Here is a 15477-nt window from a genome sequence, read left to right as displayed (position 1 = left end):
TTTGGGTTAGTGTTAGAGTTAGGTTTAGGGTGAGGTTGAATTTTAGGGTTAGATTTATGGTTAGTTTTAGTGTTAGGCTTAGGGTTAGGGTTAGGGTTATTGTTAGTATTATGGTTAGGGTTTAGTTTGCAGTGAGGGTGAGGTTTATGGTTAGGGTTAGATTTAGGGTTAGGGTTAGTGTTAGTGTTACTGTTAGGGTTAGGGTTAGAGTTATTGTGAGGGTGAGGTTGTGGGTGAGGATTAGGGTGAGGGTGAGGTTTAGGGTGAGGTTTAGTGTTAAGGTTAGGTTGAGGGTGAGGTTTAGGGTTAGTGTTAGTCTTAGGGTGAGTGTGAGGTTTTGGTTTCGGTTTAGGGATAGGGTTAGGGTTAGGATTATTTACGGTGAGGGTGAGTGTCACGGTTAGGGTTAGGGTTATGCTTAGGCTTAGGGTTAGGCTGAGGGTGAGGGTGGGGATGAGGGTTAGTGTTACAGTCAGGGTGAGATTTAGGGTTAGAGTGAGGGTTTGGATGAGGTTCAGGGTTAGGGTTAGGGTTTGGTTTAGGGTGAGAGTGATTGTGAGGATTAGGGTTAGGGTTAGCATGAGGTTACGGTTAGGTTTATGGTGAGGTTTAGGGGTAGGGTTAGGCTTAGGCTTAGGCTTAGGGTTAGGCTGATGCTGAGTGTGGGGATGAGGCTTAGGTTTAGAGTGTTGGTTAGGGTTATGGCTACGTTGAGGGTTAGGATGAGGGTTATGGTTTGGATTAGGGTTACTGTGAGGGCTAAGGTGAGGGTGAGGGTTAGGGTTTGGCTTAGGATTAAGGTTAGGCTGAGGCTGAGGGTGAGGGTGAGGGTGAGGGTTATGGTGATGGTTAGGGTTACGGTTAGGGTGAGGGTTAGGATGAGGGTTAGGGTTAGGGTGAGGGTTAGGGTGAGTGTGAGGGTTAGTGTGAGCTTGAGGGTTAGGTTGAGGGTGAGGGTGAAGGTTAGGGTTTAGGTGAGGGTCAGATTTACGGTTAGGGTTAAGGTTAGGGTGAATGTTAGGGTTAGGGTTAGGATGAGGGTTAGACTGATAATTTAGGGTTAGGGTGAGGGAAAGGTTTAGAGTGATGTTAAGGGTTAGGGTGAGGATTAGGTTTTGGATTAGGGTTATGGTTAGGGTGAGGGTTAGGGATAGGTTTACGATTACGGTGAGGTTTTTGGTTAGCATTAGGTTTAGCGTTAGTGTGAGGGGTAGGGTTAGTTTTGGATTAGGGTTAGGGTTAGGTTTATGTTGAGCGTGAGGTTGAACGTGACAGATAGGGTTAGGGTTAATGTGAGGGTTAGGGTTAGGGTTAGGGTTAGGATGAGGGTTAGCCTGAGGGTTAGGTTGAGCGTGAGGGTTAGGTTAGGGTTAATGTGAGGGTTAGGGTTAGGATTAGCATTAAGCTTAGAGCGAGGGTTAGAGTTAGGGGTAGGTTTAAGATGAGGGTTAGGCTGAGGGTTAGGTTTAGGGTTCGGGTGAGGGTAAGGGTTAGGGTGAGGTTTAGGGTGAAGTTGAGGGTTAGGTTTAGGCTTATGTTTAGGGTGAGGGTTAGCGTGAGGGTTAGAAACAGGGCTAGGGTTAGGTGAGGGTTAGGGATAGGGTTGTGTTTAGGGTGAAGTTCAGGGTTAGGTTTAGGGTTAGAGTTAGGTTGAGGGTGAGTGTGCGGGTTAGGTTTAGGTTTAGCTTTATGGTTAGGTTTAGGCTGAGGGTGAGGGTGAGGTTGGGGTTTAGGGTTAGGGTTAGGGTTAGAGTTAAGGTTAGGGTTAGGGTTGGGTTGAGGGTTAGGGTTAGGGTTAGGAAGTGCGTTTGGCTGAGGGTTAAGGTTATGGTTAGGGTGAGGTTTAGGTTTAGTGTGATGGTTAGGATGAGGGTTAGGCTGAGTGTTACAGTTAAGGTTAAGGTGAGGGTAAGGGTTAGGGTGAGTGTGAGGGTCATGGTTAGGATAAGTGTTAGGGTGAGGGTGAGTGTGAGGCTTAGGCTTAGGCTTAGGGTTAGGCTGAGGGTGAGGGTGGGGGTGAGTGTTAGTGTTACAGTGAGGGTGATGATTTGGTTTAGAGTGAAGTTAGGATGGTGAAGGTTAGGGTTAGGGTGAGGGTTAGGGTTAGGATTAGGGTGAGGGTGAGGGTTAGGATCAGGGTTAAGGTGAGGGTTATTGCTAGTGTTATGGTTAAGATTACCTTTGCAGGGAGGGTGAGGCTGAGGGTGAGGTTTAGGGTTAGGATTAGGGTGAGAATGAGGTTTAGGGTGAGAGTGAGGGTTAGAGTTAGGGTTAGGGTGAGGTTTAGGGTTAGGGTGAGGGTTAGGGTTAGTGTGAGGGTTAGTGTTAGGGGAAGGTTTAGGGTTAAGTTTAGGGGGAGGGTTAGGTTCAGGGTTAGGGTTAGGGTTAGGATTAGGGTTAGGGTTAGGGTGAGGCTTAGGTTGAGGTTTAGGGTTAGGGTTAGGATTAGGTTTAGGGTGAGGGTGAGTGTGAGGGTTAGGGTTAGTGGTAGGGTTAGGTTGAGGCTGAGGGTGAGTGTTCGGGTGATGATTAGGGCTAGGATTAGGTGAGGGTTAGGATGAGGGTTAGCGTTAGGATTAGGGTTTGCGTGAGGGCTAGGGTGAGGGTGAGGGTTAGTGTTAGGCTTAGGCTTAGGCTTAGGTTTAGGCTGCGGGTAAGGTTGAGTGTGAGTGGTAGGGTTAGGGTGATGGTTAGGGTTACAGTTAGCTTGAAGGTTAGGATGATGTTTAGGGTTGGGGTGAGTGTTAGGGTGAGGGTGATGATAAGGGTAAATTTGAGGGTTAGGCTGAGGGTGAGTGTTAAGATAAGGGTGAGAGTTAAGGTTACGGTGAGGGTTAGTTTAAGGGTGAGGGTTAGGGGTTAGGGTGAGGGTGAGGGTTAGATTGAGGATTAGGGTTATGCTTAGTGTGAGGTTTAGGGTGAGGACGATGGTTAGGATTAGGTGAGGGTAACGGTAAGAATTAGGGTTAGGGTGAGGGCTAGGTTGAGGGTGAGGGTTAGGATTAGTGTTATGGTTAGGGTGAGGTTTAGGGTTAGGGTGAGGGTTATGGTTATTTTGAGGGTGAGTGTTAGGGTTAGATTTAGTGTTAGGGTGAGGGTAAGTGTTAGGGTGATGGTTAGGGTTAGGGTGAGGGTTATTGTTAGGGTGAGGGTTAGGATGAGGTCTCAGGTTATTATTAGGGTTAGGGTGAGTACTAGGGTGAGGGTGAGGGTTAGGGTTAAGGTTAGGCTTAGACTTATGTTTAGGCTGAGGCTGTGGGTGAGGGTGAGGTTTAGGGTTAGGGTTAGGGTAATGGTTGGGGTTACCATTAGGGTGAGGGTTAGGATGAGGATTAGGGTTTGGGTGAGGGTGACGGTAATCATAAGGCTGAGTTTTCGGCTAAGGGTGAGGGTTATGGTAAGGATGATGGTTAGGATTAGGGTGAAGGTGAGGGTTAGATTGAGGATTAGTGTTAGGGTTAGTGTGAAATTTAGGGTGAGGATGAGGGTTAGGGTTAGGTTGCGGGCTAGGTTGAGGGTGAGGGTTAGGATTATGGTGAGATTTAGGGTTAGGGTGATGGTTAGGGTTAGTGTGAGGGTTAGTGTTAGGGATAGGGTTAGTGTTAGGGTGAGGGTAAGTGTAAAGGTGAGGGTTAGGGTTAGGGTGAAGGTTATGGTTAGGATGGTTAGGGTTAGGGTTGGGGTTATTGTTATGGTTAGGGTTAGGGTTGTGTTTACGGTGAGGTTGAGGGTGAGGTTGAGGGTTATGGTTAGGATGAGGTTTAGGTTTAGGGTAAGGGTTAGAGTTAGGGTTAGGGTGAGGGTGAGGTTTAGGATTAGAATTAGGGTTAGCGTTAGTGTTAGGGTTAGGGTGAGGGTTAGGGTTAGGGTTAGGCTTAGGCTTTGGCTTAGGCCGAGCATGAGTGTGAGGGTTAGGGTTAGGGTTACAGTGGGGTTTAGGGTTAGGCTTAAGGTGAAATTGAGGGTGAGGATGAGGGTTAGATATAGGGTTAGGGGAAGGTTTAGGTTGAGGGTTAGGGTTAGGGTTAGTGTTATAGTAAGGGTGAAGGTGAGCATTAAGGTGAGGGTTTGGGTTAGGGTGAATGTTATGTTTAGGGTGAGGGTTAGGAGTAGGGTTAGGGTTATTGTTAGGGTTAGGTTTAGGGTTACAGTTACTGTGAGGGTGCGGATGAAGTTTAGGTTTAGGTTTAGGGTGAGGTTTAGGGTTTTGGTTCGGGTTAGACTTAGGGTTAGGGTCAGGGTGAGGTTTAGGGTTAGAGTTATTGTTAAGGTGAGGTTTGGTGTGAGGGTTATTGTTAGGGTTAGTGTTTGGGTTAGGGTTAGGGTGAGGGTGAGGGTGAGGGTTAGGGTTAGGGATAGGGTTAGGTTTAGGATTAGGGTTTGGGTGAGGGTGAGTGTGAGGGTTAGGGTTAGGGTTAGGGTTAGGCTTAGGGTTAGGATGAGAGTGAGGGTGAGGGTTAGGGTTAGGGTGAGGGTTAGGGTTAGGGTTAGGGTGAGAGTTAGGATGAGGTTTAGGGTTAGGATTAGGGTTAGGGAGAGGGCTATGGTGAGGGTGAGGGTTAGGGTTAGGTTTAGGCTTAGGCTTAGGGTTAGGCTGAGACTGAGGGTGAGGGTTAGGGTTAGGGTGATGGTTGGGGTTACCCTTATAGTCAGGGTTAGGATGAGGATTAGTGTTAGGGTGAGGGTTAGGGTGAGGGTGACAGTAAGGGTAAAGTTGAGGTTTTAGCTGAGTGTGAGGGTTATGGTAAGGGTGAGGGTTAGGGTAATGTTGAGGGTGCTGGTAAGATTGAGAATTAGTGTTAGGGCGAGTTTGAGGTTTAGGGAGAGGATGAGGGTTAGGGTTAGGTTGAGGGCAAGGTTGACGGTGAGGGTTAGGGTGAGGGTGAGGTTTAGGTTTAGAATGATGGTTAGGGTTAGTGTGAGGGTTAATATTAGGGTAAGGGTTAGTGTTAGGGTGAGGGTAAGTGTTAGGTTGAGGGTTAGGGATAGGGTGAAGGTTTTGGTTGGGATGAGGGTTAGGGTTAGTTTTAGGGTTTTTTTTAGTGCTAGGGTTAGGGTTAGGGTGAGGTTTAGGGTTAGGGTTAGGGTGAGGGTGAGGGTGAAGTTTAGGGTTAGGGTTAGGATTAGTGTTATTGTTAGGGTTAGGATTAGAGTTATGGTGAGTGTGAGGGTGAGGTTTATGGTTAGGGTGAGGTTTGGGTTAGGGTTAGGGTTAGGGTGAGGTTGAGGGTGAGGTTTAGGTTTAGTGTTAGTGTTAGTGTCAGGGTTAGGGTGAGGGTTAGGGTTAGGTTTAGTGTTAGGTTTAGTGTGTGGGTTAGGATGAGGGTGAGGGTTAGGCTTAGGGTTAGGATTAGGATTAGGGTTAGTGTTAGGGTGAGGGTTTATTTTAGGCTTAGGGTTAGGTTTAGGCTAACTGTTAATCTGAGGGTGAGGATAAGGGTGAGGTTTAGGGTTAGGGTGAGGGTTAGGTTTAGGGTTAGGGTGAGGGTTAGGATGAGGGATAAGGTTAGGATTAGTGTTAGGGTGAGGTTTATGGTAAGGGTTAGGGTTAGGGTGAGGGATAGGGTGAGGTTTAGGGTTAGGGTTAGTGTTAGGGTTATTGTTAGGGTCAGCATTAGGGTTAGGATGAGGGTTAAGTTTAGGGTTAGGATTAGGATTAGGGTCAGTGTGAGGGTGAGTGTGAGGGTTAGGGTTAGGGTTTTGCTTAGGGATAGGCTGAGGGTGAGGGTGAGGATGAGGGTTAGGTTTAGGGTGAGGGTGAGGTTTAGGGTTATTATTAGCATTAGGGTGAGGGTTATTGTGAGAGTTAGTGTTAGGGTTAGTGTTAGGTTTAGGGTTAGTGTGAGGGTTAGGGTTAGAGTTAGGGTTAGGGTTAGGGTTATGGTGAGGGTTAGGGTTAGAGTTAGGGTGAGGGTTAGGATGAGGGTTAGGTTTAGGTTAGGGTTAGGGTGAGGGCTAGCATGAGGGTGAGGTTTCGGGTTAGGTTTAGGGTGAGGTTTAGGGTTAGGGTTAGGTTTAGGGATAGGGTGATGTTTCGGCTTAGGGTTATGGTGAGGGTGAGGGTTAGGGTTAGGTTGAGAGTTAGGATTAGGGCTAGGTTTAGGGCGAGGTTTAGTGTTAGGTTTAGGGTGAGTGTTTACATGAGTCCGGGTTAGGATTAAGTTTAGGATGAGGGATAGGGTGAGGATGAGGGTTAGGGTTAGGGTGAGGTTTAAGGTTCGGATTAGGTTTAGGTGAGGGTGCGGGTTATTGTTAGGGTTACGGTGAGGGTCAGTGTTAGGGTTATGTTGAGGGTTAGAATTAGGTGTAGGGTTTGGTTGACGGTTAGGGTTAGGGTTAGGGTGAGTGTTTGGATGAGGGTTAAGGTTGCAATTAATGTTAGGGTGGGGGCAACGGTGAGGGTGAGGCTTAGGGCTAGGGTTAGGGTGAGGTTTAGTTTTAGGGTTAGGGGTAGGGTTAGGGTGAGGGTTAGGGTTCTGGTTACAGTGAGGGTGAGTGTTAGGTTTGGGGTGAGGGTTAGGGTGAGGCCTATTGTGAGGGTGAGGGTTAGGGTTAGGTTTAGGGTGAGGGTTAGGTTGAAGTTTAGGTTTAGGGTTAGTTTTAGGATTAAATTTAGGGTGAGGGTGATTGTGAGCGTTAGGATTAGGGTTAAGCTTAGGCTTTGGTTTAGGCTGAGGGTGAGTGTGGGGATGAGGATTAGGTTTAGAATAATGGTTCAGGATATGGTTAGCTTGAGGGTTAGGATGAGGGTTAGGGTTAGGATTAGGTTTAGGGTGAGGGCTAGGGTGAGTGTGAGGTTTAGGGTTAGCTTTAGGCTTAGGCTTAGGGTTAGGCTGAGGCTGAAGGTGAGGGTGAGGTTTAGGTTTAGGGTGATGGTAAGGGTTACATTTAGGGTGAGGGTTAGGATGAGGGTTAGGTTTAGGGTGAGGGTTAGGATGCGGGTGATAGTAAGAGAAAAGGTGAGGGTTAGGCTGAGGGTTCGGGTTATGGTAAGGGTGAGGGTTCAGGTTAGGGTTAGGGTGAGGGTTCGGGTTAGATTGAGGATTAGTGTTAGTGTAACGGTGAGGTTTAGGGTTAGGATGAGGGTTAGAGATAGGGTGAGGGCTAGGGTGAAGTTGAGGGTTAGGGTTAGGATTACGGTGAGGTTTAGGTTTAGGGTGAGGTTTAGGATTAGTTTTAGGGTTACGGATAGTGTGAGGGTGAGGTTTAGGTTTAGAGTTAGGTTTAGGGTGAGGGTTAGGGTTAGAGTTAGTGTTCTGGTGATGTTTAGTTTGGGGGTGAGGGTTGGTGTTAGGGTAAGGATTAGGATTAACGTTAAGGTGAGGGTGAGTGTTAGGGTTAGGGTTAGGATTAGAGTTAGGGTGAGGGTGAGGGTGATGGTTAAGGTTAGTTTGAGTGTTGGGGTTAGGGTTAGAGTGAGGGTTATGTTGAGGGTTAGGCTTAAGCTTATGGTTTGGGTATGGGCTAGGGTGAGGATGAGGGTTAGGGTTAGGGTTTGGGTGAGAGTTAGGGTGAGGGTTAGGTTTAGTGTTAGGGTTAGGGTTTGGGTTATAGTTAGGCTTAATGTTAGGTTGAGGCTGAGGGTGAGGGTGAGGGTTAGGGTTTGGGTGATGGTTGGGAGAGTGTTCAGAAGAGGATTATGTTTAGGATTAGGGTTAGGGTAGAGTGAGTGTGAAGTTTAGGGTTAGGGTTAGGCTTAGGCTTAGGCTTAGGGTGAGGTTTCGGGTTAGGGTTTGGTTTAGGGTGAGGGTGAAGCTAAGGATTAGGTTAAGGTTTAGGGTTAGGGTTAGGTTTAGGGTTAGGGTTAGGTATAGGGTTAGGGTTAGGGTTTCGGTGAGGTTTAGTCTTAGGGTTAGGGTTAGGCTTAGAGTTAGGCTGAGGATGAGGGTGGGGCTGAGGATTAGTGTTAGTGTTAGGGTTAGGGTTATTGTTAGCGTTATGGTTAGGGTTAAGTTTGCAGTGAGGGTGAGGCTGAGGGTGGGGTGAGGAATAGGTTTAGGGTGATGGTTAGGGTTAGGGTTAGTGTTATTGTTAGGGTTAGGGTTAGAGTTACTGTGAGGTTGAGATTGCAGGTGAGTGTTAGGGTTAGAGTTAGGGTGGGGGTTAGGTTAGGTTTAGGGTTAGGGTGAGGGTGAGGTTTATGGTTAGATATAGGGTTGGGGGAGGCTGAGGGTGAGTTTTAGGGTGAGGGTTAGGATGAGGTTTAGGGTTAGGATTAGGGTTAGGGTGAGGGCTAGCGTGAGGGTGAGGTTTAGGGTTAGGGTTAGGATGAGGTTTAGGTTTAGAGTGAGGATTAGGATGAGGGTGAGGTTTAAGGTTAGAGTTAGTGTTAGGATGAGACTGAGGGTGAGGTTTTGGTTTAGGGTTTGTGTTACAGTTAGGGTTATGGTGAGGGTTAGGGTGAGTGTGAGGGTTAGGTTTAGGGTTAGAATTAGGATTAGGGTTAGGGTTTGGGTTAAGTTTAGGTTTAGGGTGAGGGTTAGGCTAAGAGTTATGGTGATGGTGACGGTTAGGGTTAGGTTGAGGGTTAGGGTTATGTTTAGTGTTAGGGTGAGGCTGAATGTGAGGGTTAGGTTTAGTGTTAGAATGAGGGTTAGGATGAGGGTTAGGTTTGGATTCGGATTAGGGTGAGGGCTAGGGTGAGGGTGAGGTTTAGGTTTAGGGTTAGGCTGAGGTTTAGAGTTAGGGTTAGGGTTAGGGTTAGAGGGAGGGGGAGGTTTAGGTTTAGAGTTAGGTTTAGGGGGTAGCTGAGGGTGAGGGTTAGGGTTAGGGTTAGTGTTAGCGTTAGGGTTAGGGTGAGGGTAAGTGTTAGGGTGAGGGTTAGGGTTAGGGTGAAGGATATGTTTAAGATGAGGGATAGGGTTAGGATTAGTGTTATTGTAAGGGTTAGGTTAGGGTTATGGTTACAGTGAGGGTGAGGGTGAGAGTTAGGATTAGGGTTAGAGTCAGTTTTAGTTTCAGGGTTAGGGTTTAAGTTAGGGTTAGGTTTAGGTTTAGGGTTAGGGTGAGGGTTAGGGTTATTGTTAGTTTTATGGTTTGGGTTAAGCTTGCGGTGAGGGTGAGGCTGACGGTGAGGGTTATGATTATGGTTAGGGTTAGGTTTAGTGTTAGGGTTAGGGTTAGGGTGAGGTTGAGGTTTAGGTTTAGGGTTAGGTTTAGGGATAGGGTTAGGATTAGTGTTAGGGTGAGGGATAGTGTGAGTGTGAGGTTTAGGTTTAGGGTTAGGCTTAGGATTGGGGTTAGGCCGAGGCTAAAGCTGAGGATGAGGGTTAGGGTTGGGGTGATGTTTAGGGTTACGGTTAGGGTGAGGGTTAGGATGAGTGTTAGGTTTAGGGTGAGGGTTTGAATGAGGGTGACACTAAGAGTAATATTGAGGTTTAGGCTGTGGGTGAGGGTTATGGTAAGGGTGAGGGTTCACATTAGTGTTAGGGTGAGGGTGAGGGTTAGATTAAGGATTAGTGTTAGGATTAGTGTGAGGTTTTGGGTGAGGATGATTAGGGTTAGTGTGAGGGTTAGGGTGAAGTTGATGGTTAGGATTAGGGCTATGGTGAGGTTTAGGGTTAGGGTTAGTTTTAGGATTAGGGTGATGGTTAGGGTTAGGGTTAGGGTGAGTGTGAGGGTTATATTAGAGTTAGGGTTAGGGTTATTGTTAGTGTTATGGTTAGGGTTAAGTTTACAGTGAGGGTGGGGCTGAGGGTGAGAGTTAGGGTTAGGGTTTGGGTGAGTTTTAGGGTTAGTGTTAGGGTTAGGGTGAGGGTTTGGGTTAAGGTTAGGGTAACGATGAGGGTGAGGGTTAGGGTTAGGGTTAGGATTAGTGTTATTGTTAGGGTTAGGATTAGAGTTATGTTGAGGGTGAGGGTAAGGTTGTGCATTAGGTTTAGGGTGAGGTTTAGGGTTAGGGTTAGGTTTAGGGTTAGGGTGAGGTTGAGGGTGAAGTTTAGGGTTAGAGTTAGGTTTAAGGTGAGGTTTAGGGTGAGGGTTAGGGTGAGGGTTAGGGTTAGTGTTAGGGTTAGGGTGAGGTTTAGGATGAGGGTGAGGGTTAGGGTTAGGTTTAGGATTAGCATTAAGGTTAGTGTTAGGGTTAGTGGGTTAGGCTTAGGGTTAGGGTTAGGCTAAGGGTTAATCTGAGGGTGAGTGTAAGGGTAAGGGTTAGGTTTAGTTTTCGGGTTATGGGTAGTGTTAAGGTGAGAGTTAGGGTTCAGGTTAAGTTTAGGGTTTGGGTGAGGTTTATAGTTCAGATTACAGTGAGGGTGCAGGTTAGGGTTACTTTGAGGGTTAGGGCTAGGGTGAGGGTTAGGGTTTGGGTTAGGCTGAGTGTTAGGATGAGGATTAGGGTTAGGATTAGCATTAGGGTGTGGGCTATGGTGAGGGTGAGCATTAGGTTTAGTGTTAGGGTGAGGTTTAGGTTTAGGGCTAGGGTTAGGGTGAGGGTTAGGATGAGGTTTAGGGTTATTGTTAGTGTTATGGTTATGGTTATGTTTGCAGAGAGGGTGAGGGTGAGGGTGAGGGTTGGATATAGGATTAGGGTTAGGGTTAGGTTTAGGGTTAGGATTTGTGTTATTGTTAGGGTTAGGGTTAGAGTTACCTTGAGGGTGAGGGTGAGGTTAAGGGTGAGGGTTAGGGTTAGGGTGAGGTTAAGGGTTAGGTTTAGGATTAGGGTTAGGTTGAGTGTGAGGTTTAGGGTTAGAGTTAGGCTTAGGGGGAGGGTTAGGGTTAGTGTTAGGTTTAGGGTTAGGGGGAGGTTTAGGTTGAGGTTTAGGGTTAGGGTTAGGGTTAGGATTAGGGTTAGTGTTATTGTTAGGGTTATGGTTAGAGTTAAAGTGAGGTGGAGGGTGAGGCTGAGGGTGAGTTTGGGTGTGAGGATTAGGTTTCGGGAGATGGTTAGGGTTAGGGTTAGGTTGAGGGTTAGGATGAGGATTTGTTTAAGGATAAGGGTTAGGGTCAGGGCTAGGGTGAGGTTGAGGGTTAGAGTTAGATTTATGCTTAGGCTTAGAGTTAGTCTGATTGTCAGGTTGGGGGTGAGTTTTAGGGTTAGGGTGATGGTTAGGGTTACGGTTAGGTTGAGGGTTAGGATGAGGGTTAGGGTTAGGGTGAGGGTTAGTGTGAGGGTGATGGTACCGTAAAGGTGAGGGTTAGTCTGAGCGTGAGAATTAAGATAAGGGTAAGGGTTGGGGTTAAGGCGAGGGTTAGGGTAAGAGTTACAGTTAGGGTTAGGGTGAGGGTGAGGGTTAAATTGAGAATTAGGGTTAGGGTTTGTTTGAGGTTTAGGGTGAGGGCTAGCCTGAGGTTGTGGGTTAGGGTTAGGTTTAGGGTGAAGTTTAGGGTTAGGTTAAGGGTTAAGATTAGTGTGAGGGTTAGTGTTAGGGTTAGGGTTAGTGTAAGGGTGAGGGTAAGTGTTAGAGTGAGGGTTAGAGTTAGGGTTAGGGTTATTGTTAGGGTTAGGGTTACCCTTACAGTGAGGGTGAGGGTTAGGGTTAGGTTTAGGGTGAGGTTTAGGGTTAGGGTTATGGTGAGAGTTTGGGTTAGGGTTAGGATTAGGGTTAGGGTGAAGGCTAGGGTGAGGGTTAGGGTTGGGGTTAGGGTTAGGATTAGAGTTAGGTTGAGGTTGAGTGTGTTGGTTAGTGTTAGGTTTAGGATTAGGCTTAGGCTTCGGCTAAGGATGAGGTTAAGGGTGAGGGTTAGGGTTAGGGTGAGGGTTAGGTTTAGGGTTAGGGTGAGGTTTAGAATGAGTGTTAAGGTTAGGATTAGGGTTAGGGTGAGGGCTAGAGTGAGGGTGAGGTTTAGGGTTAGGTTCAGGGTTAGGGTGGGGGTGAGGTTCAGGGTTAGAGTTAGGGTTAGGTTGAGAGATAAGGTGAGGTTTAGGGTTAGGGTTAGTGTTAGTGTTAGGGTTAGGGTTAGTGTTAGGGTTAGGGTGAGGGTTAGAGTTAGGATGATGGTTAGGTTTAGGGTTAGGTTTAGGATTAGGGTTAGGGTGAGGGTGAGTCTGAGGGTTAGGGTTAGGGCTAGGCTTAGGGAAAGGCTGAGGGTGAGGGTGAGTGTGAGGTTTAGGGTTAGGGTGAGAGTGAGTTTTAGGGTTAGAGTTAGTGTTAGGGTGACGGTTAGTGTGACGGTTAGAGTTAGGGTTAGTTTTAGGTTTAGGGTTAGGGTGAGGTTTAGGGTGAGGGTTAGGGTTAGTGATATGGTTAGGTTTAGGATTAGCATTTGGGTGAGGGTGCGTGTGAGGGTTAGGGTTAGGGTTAGGGTGAGGTTTAGTGTTAGGGTTAGGGTTAGGGATAGGGTGAGGTTTCACTTTAGGTTTATGGTGAGTGTGAGGTTTAGGTTTAGGTTGAGGGTTAGGGTTAGGTTGAGGGTAAGGGTTAGAATGACGATTAGTGTTAGGGTTAGTGTGAGGTTTAGGGTGAGGATGATGGTTAGGGTTAGGTTGCGGTCTAGTTTGAGGGTGATGGTTAGGGTTAGGGTGAGGTATAGGGTTAGGGTTCGAGTAAGGTTTAGTATTAGGGTAAGGGTTAGGGTTAGGGTTATGGGAAGGTTCAGGATTACAGTTAGGTTGAGGGTTAGAATTAGGTTTAGTGTTAGGTTAAGGGTTAGGATTAGCGTTAGGGTGAGTGTTTGGATGAGTTTTAGGGTTGCAATTAGGGTTAGGGTGAGGGCAAGGGTGAGGGTGAGGGTTAGTGTTAGGCCTAGGGTTAGGTTTAGGTTTAGGGTTAGGGGTAGAGTTAGGGTGAGTGTTAGGGTTCGGGTTCCAGTGAGGGTTCAGGTTAAGTTTGGGGTGGGGTTAGGGTGAGGCCTAAGGTGAAGGTGAGGGTTAGGGTTAGGGTTAGGGTGAGCATTAGGTTGAGGTTTAGTTTTAGGGTTAGGGTTGGGATTAAGGTTAGGGTGAGTGTGAGTGTGAGGGTTAGGGTTAGGGTTAGGCTTCGGCTTTGGGTTAGGCTGAGGGTGAGTGTGGGGATGAGGATTAGGTTTAGAGTGATGGTTCATGTTATGGTTAGCTTGAGGGTTAGAATGATGGTTAGGATTAGGATTAGGGTTAGTTTGAGGGCTAGGGTAAGTGTGAGGTTTAGGGTTAGGTTTAGGCTTAGGCTTAGGGTTAGGCTGAGGCTGAAGGTGAGGGTGAGGTTAGGGTTAAGTTGATGGTTAGGGTTAAGGTTAGAGTGATTGTTAGGATGAGGGTTACGTTTAGGGTTACGTTGAGGGTTAGGGTTAGGGTTATGGATAGGGTTACAGTTAGGATGAGGGTTTGGCTGAGGATTAGGTTTAGGGTGAGGGTTAGGATGAGGGTGACAGTAAGAGAAATCTGAGGGTTATGCTGAGGGTGAGGGTTATGGTAAGGGTGAGTGTTCGGGTTAGGGTTAGGGTGAGGTTGAGGGTTAGAATGAGGATTAATGTTAGCGTTAGTGAGAGGTTAAGGGTTAGGATGAGGGTTAGAGTTAGGGTGAGGCTTAGGGTGACATTGAGTGTTAGGGTTAGGGTTAGGATGAGGTTTTGGTTTACGGGGTGATGGTTAGCGTTAGTGTGAAAGTTAATGTTAGGGTTAGTGTTAGTATTAAGGTGAGGGTAAGTGTTAGGGTAAGGTTTAGGTTTAGGCTGAGGTTTATGATTAGGGTTAGGGTTACGGTTAGGGTGAGGGTGAGGTTTAGGGTTAGAGTTAGGTTTAGGGTGAGGGTTAGGGTTAGGGTTAGGGTTAGGGTTAGGGTTAGGGTGAGGGTGAGGTTTAGTGTGGGGGTGAGAGTTTGTCTTAGCATTAGGATTAGGATTAGCCTTAAGGTGAGGGTGAGTGTTAGGGTTAGGGTTAGGATTAGAGTTAAGATGAGGGTGAGGTTGAGGGTTACCGTTAGGGTGAGTGTTGGGGTTAGGTTTAGAGTGAGGGTTAGGGTGAGGGTTAGGCATAGGGTTAGGGTTTGGGTATGGGCTAGGGTGAAGGTGAGAGTTAGGGTCAGAGTTAGGGTGAGCGTTAGGGTGGTGGTTAGGGTTATTGTGAGGGTTAGTGTTAAGGTTAGGGTTAGTGATAGGGTGAGGGTAAGTGTTAGGGCAAGGGTTAGGGTTAAGGTGAAGGTTATCTTTAGGATGAGGGTTAGGGTTATTGTTAGGGTTATGGTTACGGTGAGCGTGAGGTTGAGGGTGAGGGTTAGGGCTAGGATGAAGTTTAGGTTTCTGGTTAGGATTAGAGTTAGGGTTAGGGTGGGTGTGAGGTTTACGGTTGGAGTTAGTGTTAGTGTTAGTGTTGGGGTTAAGGTGAGGGTTAGAGTTAATGTTAGGCTTAGGCTTAGGCTTAGGCTTAGGGTGAGTTTTCGGGTTAGGGTTTGGTTTAGGGTGAGGGTGAAGCTAAGGATTAGGTTAAGGTTTAGGGTTAGGGTTAGGTTTAGGTTTAGGGTTAGGTATAGGGTTAGGGTTAGGGTTTTGGTGAGGTTTAGTCTTAGGGTTAGGGTTAGGCTTAGAGTTAGGCTGAGGATGAGGGTGGGGCTGAGGATTAGTGTTAGTGTTAGGGTTAGGGTTATTGTTAGTGTTATGGTTAGGGTTAAGTTTGCAGTGAGGGTGAGGCTGAGGGTGGGGTGAGGAATAGGTTTAGGGTGATGGTTAGGGTTAGGGTTAGTGTTATTGTTAGGGTTAGGGTTAGAGTTACTGTGAGGTTGAGATTGCAGGTGAGTGTTAGGGTTAGAGTTAGGTGGGGGTTAGGTTAGGTTTAGGGTTAGGGTTAGGATTATTGTTATTGTTAGGGTTAGGATTAGAGTTATGGTGAGTGTGAGGGTGAGGTTTATGGTTAGGGTGAGGTTTGGGTTAGGGTTAGGGTTAGGGTGAGGTTGAGGGTGAGGTTTAGGTTTAGTGTTAGTGTTAGTGTGAGGGTTAGGGTGAGGGTTAGGGTTAGGTTTAGTGTTAGGTTTAGTGTGTGGGTTAGGATGAGGGTGAGGGTTGGTGTTCGTGTTAAGTTTAGGGTTAGGGGGAGAGTTAGGGAGAGGGTTAGGTTTAGGGTTAGGATTAGTGTTAGGGTGAGGCTGAGTGTGTGTGTTAGGGATAGGTTCAGGGTTAGACTTAGGGTTAGGGTAAATGTGAGGGTGAGGGTGAGGGTTAGGGTTAGGATGAGGGTTAGAGTTAGAGTTAGGGTGAGTTTTAGTGTTAGGGTTAGGGTTAGAGTTAGGGTTAGGCTGAGGGTGAGGTTTAGGTTTAGAGTTAAGGTTAGGGTCAGGGTTAGGGATAGGATTAGGGTTAGGGTGAGGATGAGGGTGGGGATGAGGATTAGGATTAGGGTTTGGGTTAGGGTTATTGTTAGTGGTATGGGTAGGGTTAAGTTTGAGGTGAGGATGAGGCTCAGGGTGGGGTGAGGATTAGGGTTATGGTGATTGTTAGGGTTAGGGTTAGTGTTATTGTTAGGGTTAGGGTTAGAGTTACGGTGAGGTTGAGGGTGTGGGTGAGGGTTAGGGTTAGGATTAGGGTGAGGTTTATGGTTAGATATAGGGTTGGGGGAGGTGGAGGGGGAGGTTT

The sequence above is a fragment of the Dipodomys merriami genome, unplaced genomic scaffold, assembly GCF_024711535.1.
Source record: "Dipodomys merriami isolate MVZ:Mamm:240054 unplaced genomic scaffold, mDipMer1.0.p SCAF_86, whole genome shotgun sequence".
NCBI classification, from domain to species: domain Eukaryota; kingdom Metazoa; phylum Chordata; class Mammalia; order Rodentia; family Heteromyidae; genus Dipodomys; species Dipodomys merriami.
Note: the sequence above shows the minus strand (reverse complement) of the source record.